Source organism: Oryctolagus cuniculus, chromosome 9, assembly GCF_051225735.1.
Source record: "Oryctolagus cuniculus isolate XC-2025 breed Fujian yellow rabbit chromosome 9, ASM5122573v1, whole genome shotgun sequence".
Classification (NCBI taxonomy): Eukaryota; Metazoa; Chordata; class Mammalia; order Lagomorpha; family Leporidae; genus Oryctolagus; species Oryctolagus cuniculus.
Window position 1 is genome coordinate 92,844,993 of NC_142875.1, and position 16,415 is coordinate 92,861,407.

Here is a 16,415-nt window from a genome sequence, read left to right on the forward strand (position 1 = left end):
TTAGGAATGGTCTCCCTCAGTCTGACTGTGTCAGTGGAGCTTTGCCAGGGCAGGAAGGGAGCAACAAGAGAGTTAAAGGGAACAGAGGAAATATATAGGGCCAGAGCCATGCTGGGAAGTGAACATTGTAGGATGGCTCTGAGGAGTGTAACTCGTCTTTAGATTGTTCTTGGTTTCAGAATAATACTGTTGGGGCCGGCACTATGGCTCAGTGAGTTAATGCACTGGCCTGAAGTACTGGCATCCCACGTGGGCGCCGGTTTGAGTCCCGAGTCCCGGCTGCTCCACTTCTGATCCAGCTCTCTGCTATGGCCTGGGAAAGCAGTACAAGATGGCCCAAATCCTTGGGCCCCTGCACCTGCGTGGGAGATTCGGAGGAAGCTCCTGGCTCCTGGCTTCCAATCAGCGCAGCTCCAGCTGTTGCAGCCAACTGGGGAGTGAACCATGGGATGGAAGACTTCTCTTTCTCTCTCTGCCTTTCCTTTCTCTGTGTAACTCTGACTTTCAAATAAATAATCTTTAAAAAAAGAATAATACTGTCATATGCTGCATGATAATGTTTGAGTCAAATAAGGGAGGAATATATGTTGGTGGTTCCATGAAATTATCATGAAATTAACTTCCTATCACCTGGTGATGTTGCAGGCATTATGACACTGTAGAGCAACACGTAATTCACCTGTGTGCAGTGATACTGGTATAAACACACCTGCTGTGCTGCCAGGCGTGTAGAGGATAGCAACATAATTATGTACAGAATGTTCTACTTGACAATGATGAACAACAATGTTACTGGTTTGTGTCTTTAAAACACTAAACATTTAACTGTTATTTTAGAGTGTACACCCTAATTTAATAATTAATAATAATGATTAATAATTAGTGCTTTTTATAAAACAGCCATACTGAGTGATTGAGATCACCTAGGTTTGCACAAGTGCACACTATGGTGTTCACACAATGATGAGATTACAATTCTCAGAACACGCACCCCTGTTGTCAATTGAATCATGACTGTACCCCAACTTTGAGTGAGACAAGTACTTCAGGACACCCTTCAGAAACAAAAAATTGACTCATCCTATGTAACTGAAACTTCATGCCCTTTGACCAACATTGCCCTAGAACATTTGTAAATAGAAACATTCTATAGTCAGGTTTAAAATTTCAAGACAGAAAGGGCTTCTCTTTAAGTATATCTCTTCAAACATTGTCTGGAAATGCTCAAAAGAGACTGTCTTTGAATGGAAAAATGCACTCTGCATGATGGGTTGATGAGCAGAGTGACTTCTAAGACCCAGTATCCTGCAGAGGAATGAACTTCAGCTCACTGTGGCCCACCCCACAGGTGGTGGCAGACTTCCTTACAGACCTCCCTGGTCAGATTTCAGGGATTCTTCTGGTGGAAAGAACATGGAGTTTATGGAATTGAGCACACTTGGAGGCTTCAGCTCTGGAGCCAAGCCTGGTCCACAGGGCCCGAGGAGTATTTGCCCTGTGCAAGATGTTGACCTCTGTTCCTAAGAGAAACAGCCTTTGGACATTGAACTAGCTCGACACCATAACATTTTGGTGCTTTAAAGTATCAGCTAACCAGAAACACATGATTTCACTTCCCGTAAATCACACAGGGTTTTGCCTAAGAGAAAAGTGCATAGCAAAACACATCATGAATAAAGAGTTGAAGGTGATGATCTGTGCACAAGTAGGTCAAGGATTGGGGAAGGTGATACGCAGATTTGCATTGAGGTGGAACACAAAGATGTGTGAGTGTCAGCCCATCTGGTGAAAGAGAGGCTGCCAGTGATGCTGTGCTTGCTGCACCTGGAAGAGAGAGAGGCTCTGCTTTCCTTGACCTTCACTGAGCTATCTAATGGGAACTTCTATTCAGAGAGTTTAGAGGAAATAAGACCAAGTTACTACAAGTCTCAGATACAGACTACTGAGGAAGTGAGTTTTCAGCAGTCTTCAAATAACCTGAGTTCCTGGTAAATGTTGTTTGCTCATCATCACCTGCACTCCTGGAGGGAAAGGGAGATTTCCAATCAGCACTTGTCTGTGTGTAGCTCCAAACTGCATGTTGCGAAGCACTGCCAAGATTTAAGCAGAACCTATATTTGATGCTCCTGGCATTGTCATTTGCATTGTTTGAGAAGCATGGTTTTTTCTAAGGGAGAGCCTTGATGAGGGGATCATGGCATGTGAGTTGGTGGAGTCCAGAGCCACCTTGACTTGCATTTGGGATGGAAATTTGTTGGGAGTTTCCTGGGCTGTTCTGGAATTCCTTCACAATGATTCTGTTTAGCAGCTGAGGGGTAATGGGTGAGGAGCGGAGTGTGGGGAGCAGGGCCTGTCTCCCGCAACATGGCGAAATAAGTACTGAGACTACCGAGACTAGACTAGACCATTGAGACTATTAAGACTAACTCTATGCATCTGATCTCCCATCATATGGTGCTGAGAGAGAGTAAACAAATCTTACAGAGCTGCCTCATTAATTAGCTGATTCCTGACCCAACCCCTTAAGAGGGGAAGAGAGACAACATGCGCGGCTGGAGTCGGTCGGAGAGCTCGCTGGTGCCGCTCCTCCGCAGAGGCGGGGGAGTAGCAGCAAATCCGGGAAGGACTGGTGTTGTTCCTCCGTGAGTTGGGGAGCAACAGCGGAATAGTGAGTATCTTCAGTGTGCCGTGCATTGTGTTTTTTAAAGGTGTCCTCTCATAAAATACGTACAGAAGTCCTTTAAGAAGATTTCTTACCTTGATCTTTCAAGTGAGGAAATGGGGGTTGTACAAATGTCACGTAGCCAAATTCAACAGTGACTGTCATTTTCCCGCGCATTACAGAGCAGAATCATCCAGGATTAGAAAATGCTTTGGCTGATTAGCTTGTAGTAGATCTGATCTGGAAGATTGCTTAAGATGGGCTTGCTTGGCTTTGGCCTTGTTCCCTTCTCCAAGGCTCATGGCTGGGATGGGAAATGAAGCTACATGGATCAGAAGCCCAAAGACCTATTTTCTTTTTTAATTAAAAAAAATCAGAAGTGGGCATCTGACCTAATGATTAGGATGCCTCCGTTGAATATTCTAGTGCCTGGTTTCAGTGCTCACCTCTGGCTTTTGATTCCAGCTTCCTGCTAATGCACATACTGAGGGAAGCAGTGATAGTTGAAGTAGTCGGGTCTCTGGCAACTCATGTGGGAGACCTGGGTTGAATGCTTGGCTCTATGCTTTGGGTCAGCCAGCCACTGATATTAAGTATCAGGGGAGTGAACCGGTGGATGGGATCTCTCTCTCTCTCTATCTCTCTCAACAATCTCAGAAAATCTTAAGAGACTTAAAAACCATCTCTCCATCACGTGAGCCCTGGCACTGATAAAAACACGAAGAGTCTTGATGAGCCTGGCTTCCAATCACAGCCTGGCCTATGGAGCAGCACAAAATGGTCCCTTTGCTTGTTTCTGTAATAAGGAGTAGGAAAGAGGAACAATAAAGTCAGTAGCATAATGACACACAATAACAATACGTGTTGTAGAATAAGTTGAAAAAGTAAATAAATAAGAACTTAAATAAAGGACAGGATTGACTGCAAATTTATTCACTCAGGGAAAAATGTGTACACATGAGGGTCATACACTACTACGCGGTCAGCCTCTGATAGTGCACAGATGGTATTTTGAGTTCATGCAACTTCTCAGATGTGCGAACCTTCAGAAGTAGTTCAGTCTCCCTTCTGGTACCCAGGCAGTAAACATGGCAAGTGTGTTGTTAGAGTTTGGCAGGAATAATGGTGCAAACTGTGCTTGGAGGTGGAAATTTTCTCCATGTGCTGTCTCTGAGTCGTGGTGAATTCATCAATTCGGTATGCAACTGTTTGGGTAACATGTAATATCTTTCTTTACTGCAATGTACAATAGTGCATAATTTGGTTGGTATTACTGTTTCCCTCTGACAAAAGTGAGACTCCATTGGCAAGGTTTAGGAACTCATGAAACATTGCTGCTCACTGTCGCTGTCTCCAGCTGCATTAAGAATTGTTCCATGGTGTGGGCCTTTGGCCTAGTAGTTAAGTCTCCAGTTAGGACACCTGTGTCCCACATCAGAGTGCCTAGGTTTGGATGACTGCTGATCTCAGTCTCCTCATGAGGCACATCCTGGACACAGCAGGTCATGTCTCAAGTAGTTGGATCCCTGCCATCCATGTGGGAGACCCATATTGAGTTTCTGGCTCCTGGCTTCAGTCTGACACAGTGCTGGTTGTAGCAAGCATTTGGGGAGTGAACCAGTTAATGGGAGCTCTTTCTGTCTCCTTCTCTTTGCCTCTCAAATAAAAAAAAAATGATGGCTCTGGACTGGTCCCCTGTGTAATGGTTGTGGCAACAAGAGAAAGGATGACATCCAAGGGGCACCAAGAACTATGGTCATGCTCTAATATGCTATATGCTGCAATAATAATCTTTTATTAGCCTTGAAAACTTTGAGTTTTGGTATTTTTAGATGCATAGCTTGGGTTCCTTCTAAATTTTTGCAAAGAAATTATTTGAGAAGGAAAGTGGGAGAGGAAGAGGGAGAGGGAGAGACAGATATTATTTGCTGGTTTACACCTTAAAATGCTCACAGCTGCCAGGGTCGGGGCTGAAGTCTGGAGCTAGGAACTCAATCCAGGTCTCCTACCTGAGTGGCAGGAATCCAAACACCTGAGCCATCACTCTGCCTCTCTGGGTCTGCCCTGGTGGAGTTAGGAACAAGAGCTTGGGATTAAACCCAGGCACTCTGGTAGGGGCCCAGTCATGTTCACCATGAAGCTAATACCTGCTCCATGGTTGAGTTCTTGGTCCATTTTCTTTTTCAGAGTAGACAATGTTGTTGAGTTATATGAGAAGACAAAATAATTTGGAAAGAACTTCTTCAATATTCAGATGATTTTTCAAAGCCTGAATTCAAACTTGGGCCTTCTGTGCTGGTTCCAATAAGCAACGGCATGAGGCAGCCAAGGAGACTGGTTTCTGGACATGAACATCTTTTCTTCATTTGGCAGTGTTGCTCCCACAGTCTGTTAGACTGTGACCAATTTTTTTGACCTCCTATTTTAGAGTATCTCATTGCCCTGAAGGAGAGCCACATTGTGGAAAAGACTTTACCTTTTTCTGCCAATCTGTTTTTTCCAAGAAGGATTCCTATCATAATGCCTTAGCTGTCAGAGCTCTCACACATTTGATTTATCCTCCCAGTGAAAATTGTCCATCTTTCTCTCTGCAAGATACCTTCAGAACTGTCCTGAGTCTCTCCAATCACAAAGTGCTCAAAGAGCCCCTTCCCCACCTCATAGTTGAATAAGCTCTCCTTCCCATTTCTCTTGTCAGTTTTGCCCACTCACTTGCACTTGGGACATTGTGCTTTGAGATAGCATAAATGATACCATTCAGCAGGTATTAACTGAATGTCTACTATGAGCCGGGCACAGGTCTTGGAGCCTGGGCCCTGGGGTTGAGGGCTGAGCCAAGCAGAGTCACAATCTGTGGGAATGGCAGATACAGAACAGGTAATTTCAGCTGTGCTGACTGTGAGGATGGGGAAGGACATCATCACAGTTCTCTCGGGGTGATTATTCTGGGGAGGAGCAAGGTGCTGAGCAGCGGTGGTTTGAAGTTTCTGGGGCAAAGAGGGCAGAATGTGGCTGTCTGGGAGAAGTCAGAGACAAAGGAAGCACAAGGTCCCAGAAGGAGGTTTGTGTGGTTGGGGGAGGTGGGCAGTAGGCACATCCTAGGTCTGTCCTCTTACTGAGCCTCTCTCTCCCATTCGAGGATCAGCTCCTAAAAGCAGCTATGTCCAGTGTATGTTTGTAAACAGGTAAACCTTACTCAGGAGCTTTAATCAATAGGTTGTGGGAAAATCAACTTCCAAAGACAATTCCAATCCAGGTAGCACAAGACAAACTCAGTCTTATAATCCCCGTGATGTCAGTGAGTGCAATGGGACAGCTCCTGGTTTTGGGGATGGGTGAGTGTATGGATTGAAAGTCTCAGGGTATGAAAAGAGAACCTCAAAGTCATGTTGAAACTCTCTTCACTAGGGAGTAGCATTGTTGCTGAACACTTGGAGGGTGGTGTTCAAGGGAAACTTTGAGAAAACTGTTGATCAGATTGGAAGTCAGTGGAAAATTCTGGGCTCTCTCTTTTCTCTCCAATATCTTACATATCCAAAGCTTTCCCCTGAACTCCAAAATCTTATAAATTGTTAGGAGAAAAAGCCACACACCAGAAAGAGCTTCATGGAATAACTGATTCTATTATCTATCATTTTTTAAAAAACATTTTCTAGAAGTTTCTTTATTTTTTCCTCCAGAAACCCTTTATTTACAGTATACGAACTTCATGCATTTCATAAATACAACTTTAGGAACATAATTGTTCTTGCCACCCAAAGGGCCCTCCCACATGCATTTACAGCCTTCTTCATCCTCCATCTCCCATTCCCATTCTTATTTCTTACTAAGCTCTATTTTCAATTAACTTTATACCCGTAAATTTATACTAAATAAAGAGTTCAACAAATAGTATGAAAAAAAATACTATTCATTAACAGTAGACATAAGGACAGTTAGAAGTCATCACATCTCAAAGTGTCAATTTCAATTCCATAGATTACCTTTTAGGTATGCTATTAGTTATCAAAGATCGGAGAGAACATATGATATCTGTCCTTTTGGGATGGGCTTATTTCACTAAGTGTAATGCTTTATAATTGACCATTTATTGAAGAGATCGTCTTTGCTCCAGGGATTGGTTTTAGCTCCTTTGTCAAAGATAAGTTGGTTGTAGATGCATGGATTGAATTCTGGAATTTCTATTCTGTTCCATTGGTCTGTCAAACTATTTTTGTGCCAGTACCATGCTGTTTTGATTATAACTGCCCTGTAGTATGTATTGAAATCTGGTATTGTGATGCCTCCAGCTTTGCTTTTGCTTAACAACTGATTTTGCTTTAGCTATTTGGAGTCTCCTGTGTTTCCATATGAATTTCAGCATCATTTTTTCTATATCTGAGAAAAGTGGCTTTGGTATTTTGATTGATGTTGCATAGAATATGTAAACTGATTTCAGTAGTATGGACATTTTGATGATATTGATTTTTCCAACCCATGAACATGGAAGATTATTCCATTTTTGGTATCTTCTGCTATTTATTTAGTGATTTGTAATTCCCATTGTAGAGATCTTTAATGTCCTTGGTTAAATTTCTATAAGGTATTTAATACTTTTTGAGCTATTGTGAATGGGTTGATTTTAGAAGTTGTTTCTCAGACTTGGCATTGTCTATGTATACAAAGGCTATTTATTTTTGTGTGTTGATTTTATATCCTGCTACTTTACCAAACTCTTTTATGTGTTTCAATACCTTCTTAGTGGAGTCTTTTGGATCCCCTATATAGAGAAACATGTCATCTGAAAATAAGGATAGTTTGATTTCCTCTTTCCCAATTTGTGTCTTTTTGATTTCTTTTTCTTGCCTAATAGCTCTGGCTAAAACTTCCAGGACTATATTGAATAGCAATGGTGAGAGTGGGAATCTTTGGTTACAGATTTTAGTGGGAATGCTTCCAATTTTTCCCCATTCAATAGGATGCTTGCCATGGGTTTGTCATGTATTTCCTTGATTGTGTTGGGAAATGTTCCTTCTATACCCAAATTGCTTAAAGTTTTCATGATTGAAGGGTGTTGTGCTTCATCAAATGCTTTCTCTGCATCTATTGAGATAATTATATGGTTTTTGTTCTTCAGTTTGTTGACGTGATGTATTACATTATTTGATTTGAATGTTGAACCATCCCTGAATACTAGGGATAAATCCCACTTGGTCTGGGTAAATGATCTTTCTGATGTGTTGTTGGATTCGATTGGCTAGTATTTTGCTGAGAATTTTGTGTCTATGTTCATCAGGGAAATTGATTTGTAGTTCTCTTTATCTGTTGTATCTTTTTCAGGTTTAGGAATTAAGGTGATGCTGTCTTCATAGAGAGTTTTGGAGGATTCCTCCCTTTAAATTTTTTAAATAGCTTGAGAAGAATGGGAGTTAGTTCTTCTTTAAATGGTGGAATTCAGCAGTGAAGTCATCCAGTCCTGGATTTTCTTTGGGAGGGTCTTTATTTTTTTTTTTTACTTTTATTTAATGGATGTAAATTTTCAAAGTGCAGTTTGTGGATTACAATGGCTTTTTCTCCCCCATAATTTCCCTCCCACCCGCAACCCTCCCATCTCCCGCTCCCTCTCCCATTCCATTCACATCAAGATTATTTTCAATTATCTTTATATACAGAAGATCAATTTAGTATATATTAAGTAATGATTTCATCAGTTTGCCCCCACACAGAACACAAAGTGCCAAATACTGTTTGAGCACAAGTCATATCATTAATTCACATTGAACTACACATTAAGGACAAAGATCCTACATGGGGAGTAATTTCTCAGTGACTCCTGTTGTTGACTTAAATTGCCACTCTTGTTTAAGGTGTCAGCAATCTCCCCAGGCTCTAGTCATGAGTTGCCAAGGCCATGGAAGAAGGAGTTTGCTGACTTCAATCTTATTCCGACAGGGTCATAGTCAAAATGGAAGTTCTCTCCTTCCTTCAGTGAAAGGTACCTCCTTCTTTGATGGCCCGTTCTATCCACTGGGATCTCACTCACAGAGATCTTTCATTTAGGTCGCCTTTTTTTTTTTTCCAGAGTGTCTTGGCTTTCCATGCCTAAAATACTTTCATGGGCTCTTCAGCCATATCCGAATGCCTTAAGGGCTGATTCCGAGGCCAGAGTGCTGTTTAGGACATCTGCCATTCTATGAGTCTTCTGTGTATCCCACTTCCCATGATGGATCATTCTCTCCCTTTTTTATTCTATCAGTTAGTATTATCAGACACTAGTCTTGTTTATGTGATCCCTTTGATTCTTAGACCTATCATTATGGTCTATTGTGACCTGAGATTGATCACTTGGACTAGTGAGGTGGCATTGGTACATGCAACCTTGATGGGATTGTATTGGAATCCCCTGGCACATTTCTAACTCCACCACTTGGGGAAAGCCAGCTTGAGCATGTGCCAAATTGTACATCTCCTTCCTCTCTTATTCCCACTCTTATATTTAACAGCGATCACTTTTCAGTTAACTTTAAACACCTAAGAATAATTGTGTGTTAATTACATAGCTTAACCAATGGTATTAAGTAGAACAAAAAAAATACTAAAAGGAATAAAGTATTAAATTGTACATCAACAGTAAGGACAAGGGCTGATCAAGTCATTGTTTCTCGTAGTGTCCATTTCACTTCAACAAGTTTCCCCTTTGGTGCTCAGTTAGTTGTCACCAATCAGGGAGAACATATGATATTTGTCCGTCTGGGACTGGCTTATTTCGCTCAGCATGATGTTTTCCAGATTCCTCCATTTTGTTACAAATGACCGGATTTCATATTTTTTTTTAACTTTTATTTAATGAATATAAATTTCCAAAGTACGATTTATGGATTACAATGGCTTCCCCCCCATACCGTCATGGGAGGGTCTTTATTACAAATTCAATGTCCATCTTGGTTATTGGTCTCTTTAGGGTTTCTTTGTCTTTGTGGCTCAATTTATGTAGGTTGTAATTGTCCAGGAATCTGTCCATTTCTTCTAGGTTTCCCAATTTGTTGACATACAGCTCTTTGTAGTAATTTCTGATGATTCTTTTTATTTTTGTAGTACCTGTTACATTTCCTTTTTCATCTCTAATTTTATTGATTTGGATCTCCTCCCTCTTTTTTCTTTAGTTAGTTGTATCAATGGTGTGTCAATTTTGTTTATTTTTTCAAAAAGCAGTTCTTTATTCCACTGACCTTTTGTATTTTTCAATTTTGTTTATTTCTTCTGTAACTTTAATTATTTCTTTAGATCAATCAACATTTAAAAAAAAAATCCATGTGTCCTGTAACTTGGTGTATATACCTTTATTACAGTCACATCTTCCTGTTGAATTGATCCCTTAATCATTACTTAGTACCCTTCCTTTTATCTTCTCTTGTAACAGTTTTTGTGTTAAAGTCTACTTTGTCTGATATTAGGATGGCTATCCCAGCTATTTTTTGGCTTCTGTTAGAATGAAATATTCTTTTCTATCCTTTTACTTTTAGTGTGTGTGTATCATTGTTGATGAGATGTATTTCTTGCAGGCAGCAAATAGATGGGTGTTGTTTTTCAATCTGTTCAGCCAGACTGCAGAGTTTAAGCCACTTACATTCAAGGAGACTATTACTAAGTAATGACCTGGCTCTGCCATTTTCCCATAAATATTCCTACTGTTTACTTTGGATTTCCTTTGTACTTTTACTAGGAGATTTCTTTCTTTCCTTCCTTCCTTCCTTCCTTCCTTCCTTCCTTCCTTCCTTCCTTCCTTCCTTCCTTCCTTCCTTCCTTTCTTTTTTTCTTTTTTGACAGTCAGAGTGGACAGTGAGAGAGAGAGACAGAGAAAGGTCTTTTCTGTTGGTCCATCCCCGAAGTGGCTGCTGCGACCGGTGGACCGCGCTGATCCGATGGCAGGAGCCAGGAGCTTTTCCTGGTCTCCCATGTGGGTAAAGGGCCCAAGCACTTGGGCCATCCTCCACTGCCTTCCCGGGCCACAGCAGAAAGCTGGATTGGAAGAGGAGCAACTGGGACAGAATCCAGAACCCAGATTGGGACTAGAACCCGGGGTGCCGGTGCCACAGGCAGAGGATTAGCCTATTTATTTCAAAGTGAAGACCATGTTTGTGTTTCTCTGTGTAGCACATCCTTAAGCATCTTTTGTAAGGCTGGATGGGTGGTTGACATACTATTTCAATTTCTGTTTGTTATAGAAGGTTGTTACTTCAACTTCATTAATGAGAGCTTTGCTAGATACAATATTCTGTGTTGACAGTTTTTTTTTTTAATCTCTCAAGAGTTGGACTATATTTTGCCATTCTCTGCTAGCCTGCAGGATTTCTGATGAGAAGTGAGCTATGAGTGTAATGGGAGATCCTCTGAAAATAATCTGGCATTTCTTTTGTGCATACATTAGAATCTTTTCTTTGTTTTAATGATATTGAAATGTTGCTGTATTCCTTTGGGGGCATCAAGTTGCCTTCCTTATTCTTATTTCTTGAATTTCTCTATTTTCAGGCATTTGTGGAGATACATGTTAATTTTTTTCCCCTGTGATGGCTTTTATCTTTGAACTATACCTCTGTGGCTTAGTGGAGTGTCTGCTCTTTCAATGAATACCCAGAGGTGTGTGCTGGGTGGGCCAGGGAACTCTGTTCAGTGCTCCTTGGTGAGGGGAGTGTCTAAGGTGGCACCTATGTTTGCTGTATAAATCTCTCTCTCTCTCTCTCTCCCTCTCTTTCTTTCTCTCTCTTTTTAATCAGAGGGCAGTGTTTGATCAGCTCTGTTGGCTTAGTCTCAAATTTACCTCCTCTTCTCCAAGGAGACCGAGGCTCAGGCAATAGCCCCTCTGGGTGCAATATTCATCCACACTGCCATAAGAACCACACAAAGGATCTGTGCCATTCTCAGCACGGATCTTGCAGCAATGACTTTCACCAGCCAAATATGGAGCCCTGAGCATGTGGAGCTGCCCACAGTGACTGCTCAAAGATGCAGCCACACCCTGTACCCTCCTACATAGCCACAGTGTTTTCACAGTCCATCCCAGCACCCAAGGCTCCCACATTCAGGAGTACCCAGCCCCTTGTCCATTCTCCCAGCCAGACTCAGGCATCTCCTCTCAGCTAGTTTCTGGGTGTGTGGACACAAGTTGGCACAGATGTTATGTATTTCCAAAATGGCACCTGCCCTTTCTCAGCGAGTCACATGATGCTGGTGCCAGGTGGTTGGGGAAAAAGAATCATGCCCCCTCCTTTTCCCCTATACATTGGTTGGTACACTGTCCCCCACAGGGCTCCAAGCCAGACTTCTGCAGCTTTATTGCCAGTGGCTGCTTTGGTCTGGTTTCACTTACTCTCCAAAGCTGATGCTGAGGCTCTCAGCTGCTAGGTTCCTGAGTTGTGCATGTCCACAACCTCCATGTAGATCCAAAGTGTCCCTTTAATTTACATGGAGTTTCCTGTGAACTTTTCTCCCTAACTCTTCTCTGAGATTGCAGTATCTCCACATATTTTTAAAACTATCTTCTCCTAGACTAGAGCAGTAAGTTCCCTCCCTATTCTACCATCTTGGAATCCTATCTATCATCTTTATCACATCCATCTATCATCTACCTAATGTCTGTCAACCCAATATTTGTATTCTATCTATCCATCCATCATATATCTAATGATCTATCACCTGTCTATCATCTCTATCTACCTATTCACCTATTGATCTCTATCAACATTCATCTTCTATCTATCACTTAACTTTCTATGAAACAGGAATCAAAGGGCAGTATGAAACAGTAATTTTGGTCATAGCTAATAAGAGTCTGAGAAAATTGTTGCCTGTAAAGAATATCACCAAGAAGCAAGGTAGTTCAAGAGTATTTCAAGTTAATCTGAAAAATTATTTAAGGACTCTTTCAATTTGATCTTTTTTAGACTCCAACAGGAAATATGAAAAGACTCACCTAAGGACAGGTTTTTCCCACAATCACTCTCCTATTATTCAGATTCTCATTCTGTGGGGCATGCTGGATTTTAAAAAAAAGATTATTTATTTATTTGAGAGGTAGAGTTAGACAGTGAGAGGGAGAGACAGAGAGAAAGGTCTTCCTTCCATTGGTTCATTCCCCAGATGGCTGCAATGACTGGAGCTGTGCCAATCTGAAGCCAGGAGCCAGGTGCTTTTTCCTGGTCTCCCATCAGGTGCAGGGGCCCAAGCACTTGGGCCATCTTCTACTGCTTTCCCAGGCAACAACAGAGAGCTGGATCGGAAGAGGGACAGTCGGGACTAGAACTGGCATCCATGTGGGATGCTGGCACTACAGGCGGAGGATTAACCTACTGCGACATGGAGCTGGCCCCAGTGGGGTTTTAATATATACAAGACAAACTGTATTAATCAAAAAACCAGGTGGTTTTTTTTTAAAGACTTATTTATGTGCAAGGCAGAGTTACAGAGAGGGAGAGACACACAGAGAATCTTTCATCCACTGATTCACTCCCCAAATTCCCACAATAGCCAGGACTGGGTCAGGCTGAATCCAGGAGCTCTGGAATTCCATCTGGGTCTCCCAGGTGGATGCAGGTACTCATATAGTTGGGTCATTCTCCACTGTTTTTTGAGGCACATTAGCAGGGAGCTGGATTGGAAGTGGAGCAGCCAGGACTTGAACTGGTGCCCATATGGGATGCTGGCACTGCAGGTGGAGGTTTAACCTGCCACACCACAGTGCCAGCCCCCAGAAAGCACATTCTTATCCATGTCTCCTTGTGCACATGTATTTGACGCTTCTGTAGGTTATGTAGCTGGAAGTGGTGTTACTGGACATTAGAAAATTATATCTTTAACTCCCCAGATACCTGTAATGCCAAATACACCTCAATGTGATTGCACCAATTGATGTTCCTAAACAGAACACAGAGTCTCACACTCCACATTCTGGGCCTTATTTGGAGTTGCTAGACTTTAAATATTTACTTATGAATATGAAATTTCTTTGTGCTTTATTTTTCATTTTCCTGCTTCTTAGTCTGGTGATTCTGTTTAGACTTCTCCTCCAGTACATTTACTGTTGATGTGGTTTGTCTATTTTTATTTTCTTCTTTGGCCTTTTCTTATTTGTTCATGGGGGATATTTCTAACTGAGGTATCTTAAAGAGTTTGAGAAAAATTGGAATTAAAAAAAGCTTCTTGTGGTACAAACTTTTTTGGAAGTCCATGTATAGCTTTTTTTCCTAATGCACAGTTTCCATGAACTTTTGAAGACACTTCATATTTTTGTATGTAAAGTCCCTCTCAGCAATTTGTCTTTCCCACAGAGTGATCTTCTAATAGAGTGCATGGAAAGGAGACTCTCTGGTGTGTTTGGAGATCTGAAGTTTTTTTCTAGTTAAGCTGCCAACTTGCTATTTGACCTTCAGTAGGTCATTTAATTTCCCTGGGCCTTCGCTTCCATTGCTTTAAAGAGATAATTTGACCCCAGAAACCCTGTCTCTTCTAGATATGCAATCCTATCAGTGTTAAGTGAAATGAATTGAAGAGGCTGGCGCCTGGCTTACTAGGCTAATCCTCTGCCTGCGGCGCCGGCACACCGGGTTCTAGTCCCGGTTGGGGCGCCGGTTCTGTCCCAGTTGCTCCTCTTCCAGTCCAGCTCTCTGCTGTGGCCCGGGAAGGCAGTGAAGGATGGCCCAGGTCCTTGGGCCCTGCACCCGCATGGGAGACCAGGAGGGGGTGCCTGGCTCCTGGCTTTGGATCAGCGCAGTGCGCCGGCTCTGGTGGCCATTTGGGGGGTGAACCAATGGAAGGAAGACCTTTCTCTCTGTCTCTCTTACTAACTCTGCCTGTCAAAAAAAAAAAAAAAAATGGAGAGAAAGTTCTAAATCAGTGAAAATCTGCATGCTAGAATATTTGAAAACAGACTGTCTTTCACTACTTTAGGAATACAGATAACTGAGATTATGTGAATGAAATTGGTTTCTAATAGCAATGTGACAGTTTTCAAAAATAATTCATATGTGGTTTATTTCATGAATTTGACCATTGGAATCTGGAAACCACTTATTTTAAGAGTCATATTATTAATATTATTATTAATATTATTAATATTTCAAGTTCCCTGACAGCAGGCACCATGTGTGGTTACTTGGTGCAGGCAAGAAACCTGGGGCCTTGAATGTGGGCTGTGTGTGGGGGATTCTCAGGATGAACAATTTGTTGAATGACTGAAAGACTGGTGGTCATCTTATTAGTCCTATGAGTACAATCAGTAGCTTGATACTTTTCCATCTGGTAGTCCTTGTGAATGCTTCATATTTTCTTTCATAGTTGCTCCCAATAGTGACTCTAGTCATAAAATAATAACTGGTTTTATTTGCATGATTAGAAACTTTGTATCAGTGGAGTCTGAATGAATGTTTTCTTGGTGTGTGATTCAAAGGAAGAATTGTCCTAATTTATTGGTACTTTTTTTAAAATTAAACTTTTAATTTGAGAGACAGAAACATAGAAAGAAGAAGACAGAGCTCCCATCTGTTGGTTCACTCCTCAAATGCCAACAATGAAGCCAAGAGCCAGGAACTCAATCCAGGACTCTCATGTGGGTGGCAGAGACTACCTACCACTACCATCACCACTACCTTCCCAGGTTTGCAGTAGCAGGAATCTGGAATTGGGAAGCGGAGCCAGGATCTGAGCCAAGTGCTTTCATGATATGGGACCTGACAGTCTTAGCTGATGTCTTAACCATGAGGCCACATGACTGTTCCAGCTTTTTGGTACTTTTATATGTTCTAGAGAGCACAAAAATGATCATAATGGTTAACCAAACCATGTTTTATTTTTCTTCCCATTGACCCAAGCAAGCAACTAGTAACTTTTTTTTTTGACAGGCAGAGTTAGAGAGAGAGAGAGAGAAAGAGAGGTCTTCCTTTTGTTGGTTCACCCCCAAATGGCTGCTATGGCCAGCGCGCAGGAGCCAGGTCTCCTGGTCTCCCATGGGGTGCAGGGCCCAAGCACTTGGGCCATCCTCCACTGCACTCCCGGGCCATAGCAGAGAGCTGGCCTGGAAGAGGGCAACCGGGACAGAATCTGGTGCCCTGACCGGGACTAGAACCCAGTGTGCCGGCGCCACAGGCGGAGGATTAGCCTATTGAGCTACGGCGGCACCGGCCGCAACTAGTAACTTTGTATTGGGAATACTCATCCTGTCTCATTGCTTGTGACAATTGACTTGGTTTTAGGAAAATAACTTGAGTTTTTCATCTCCTCCACGGCAACTCTGGTTTCTGATTTGGAACTGGAGTTGATTCTCAGCTCTCTCAGTTATGTGGTGGCATCAGTAAGGCTGTTTAACAAACAGTCTCCCAGGACTATAGTTTGTCACATGGAGCTCAGTCTTCCATTTCTCGGTAGTGGAACCTAGGATCTCCTCTTGGTCTCTCTGCTCATGCATTCTACTGGTCTTTTACAAAGTAACTGAGGCACATGAATTGTGGAGCTTCCCATTTCATGCCTAAAGTACATGTTGTTCATCTAGCTGTTTTATTCCCGCCTTGCTGACATCTGCCTGGCCCAGGGGAGGCCACAACTGCACTGCCTTGCCCAGGGGAGGCCACACCTGCACTGTGGAGCAATAGCTTGTCCCAGGAGCCTAGAGTGCTTCTCTGTACTGGGTGGTGTTTCACAATCATCAACTGTGCATCTCCATTGTCAGGGGCGCTCATGGTTCTGGAAGGGAAGGCAATGTATTCTTTTTCATTGACATTTCTAG

At 42.2% G+C, this 16,415-nt stretch overlaps 1 protein-coding gene across 11 annotated transcripts in view; it reads left to right on the forward strand.

The window, feature by feature from the left end:
* Positions 1-2,484: 2,484 nt before the first annotated feature.
* The window catches only part of LOC149124667 (uncharacterized), a 136,071-nt gene continuing 122,140 nt past the window's right edge, over positions 2,485-16,415 (forward strand). For 2 of the 11 annotated variants that reach the window (XR_016213398.1, XR_016213397.1), the window contains exon 1: positions 2,496-2,668. The gene's annotated coding sequence lies outside the window, so the exon portion shown is untranslated. Of the gene's footprint in view, positions 2,669-16,415 lie in introns of all 11 variants that reach the window. The other 9 variants (XR_016213395.1, XR_016213402.1, XR_016213403.1 and 6 more) reach the window with 8 other exon arrangements.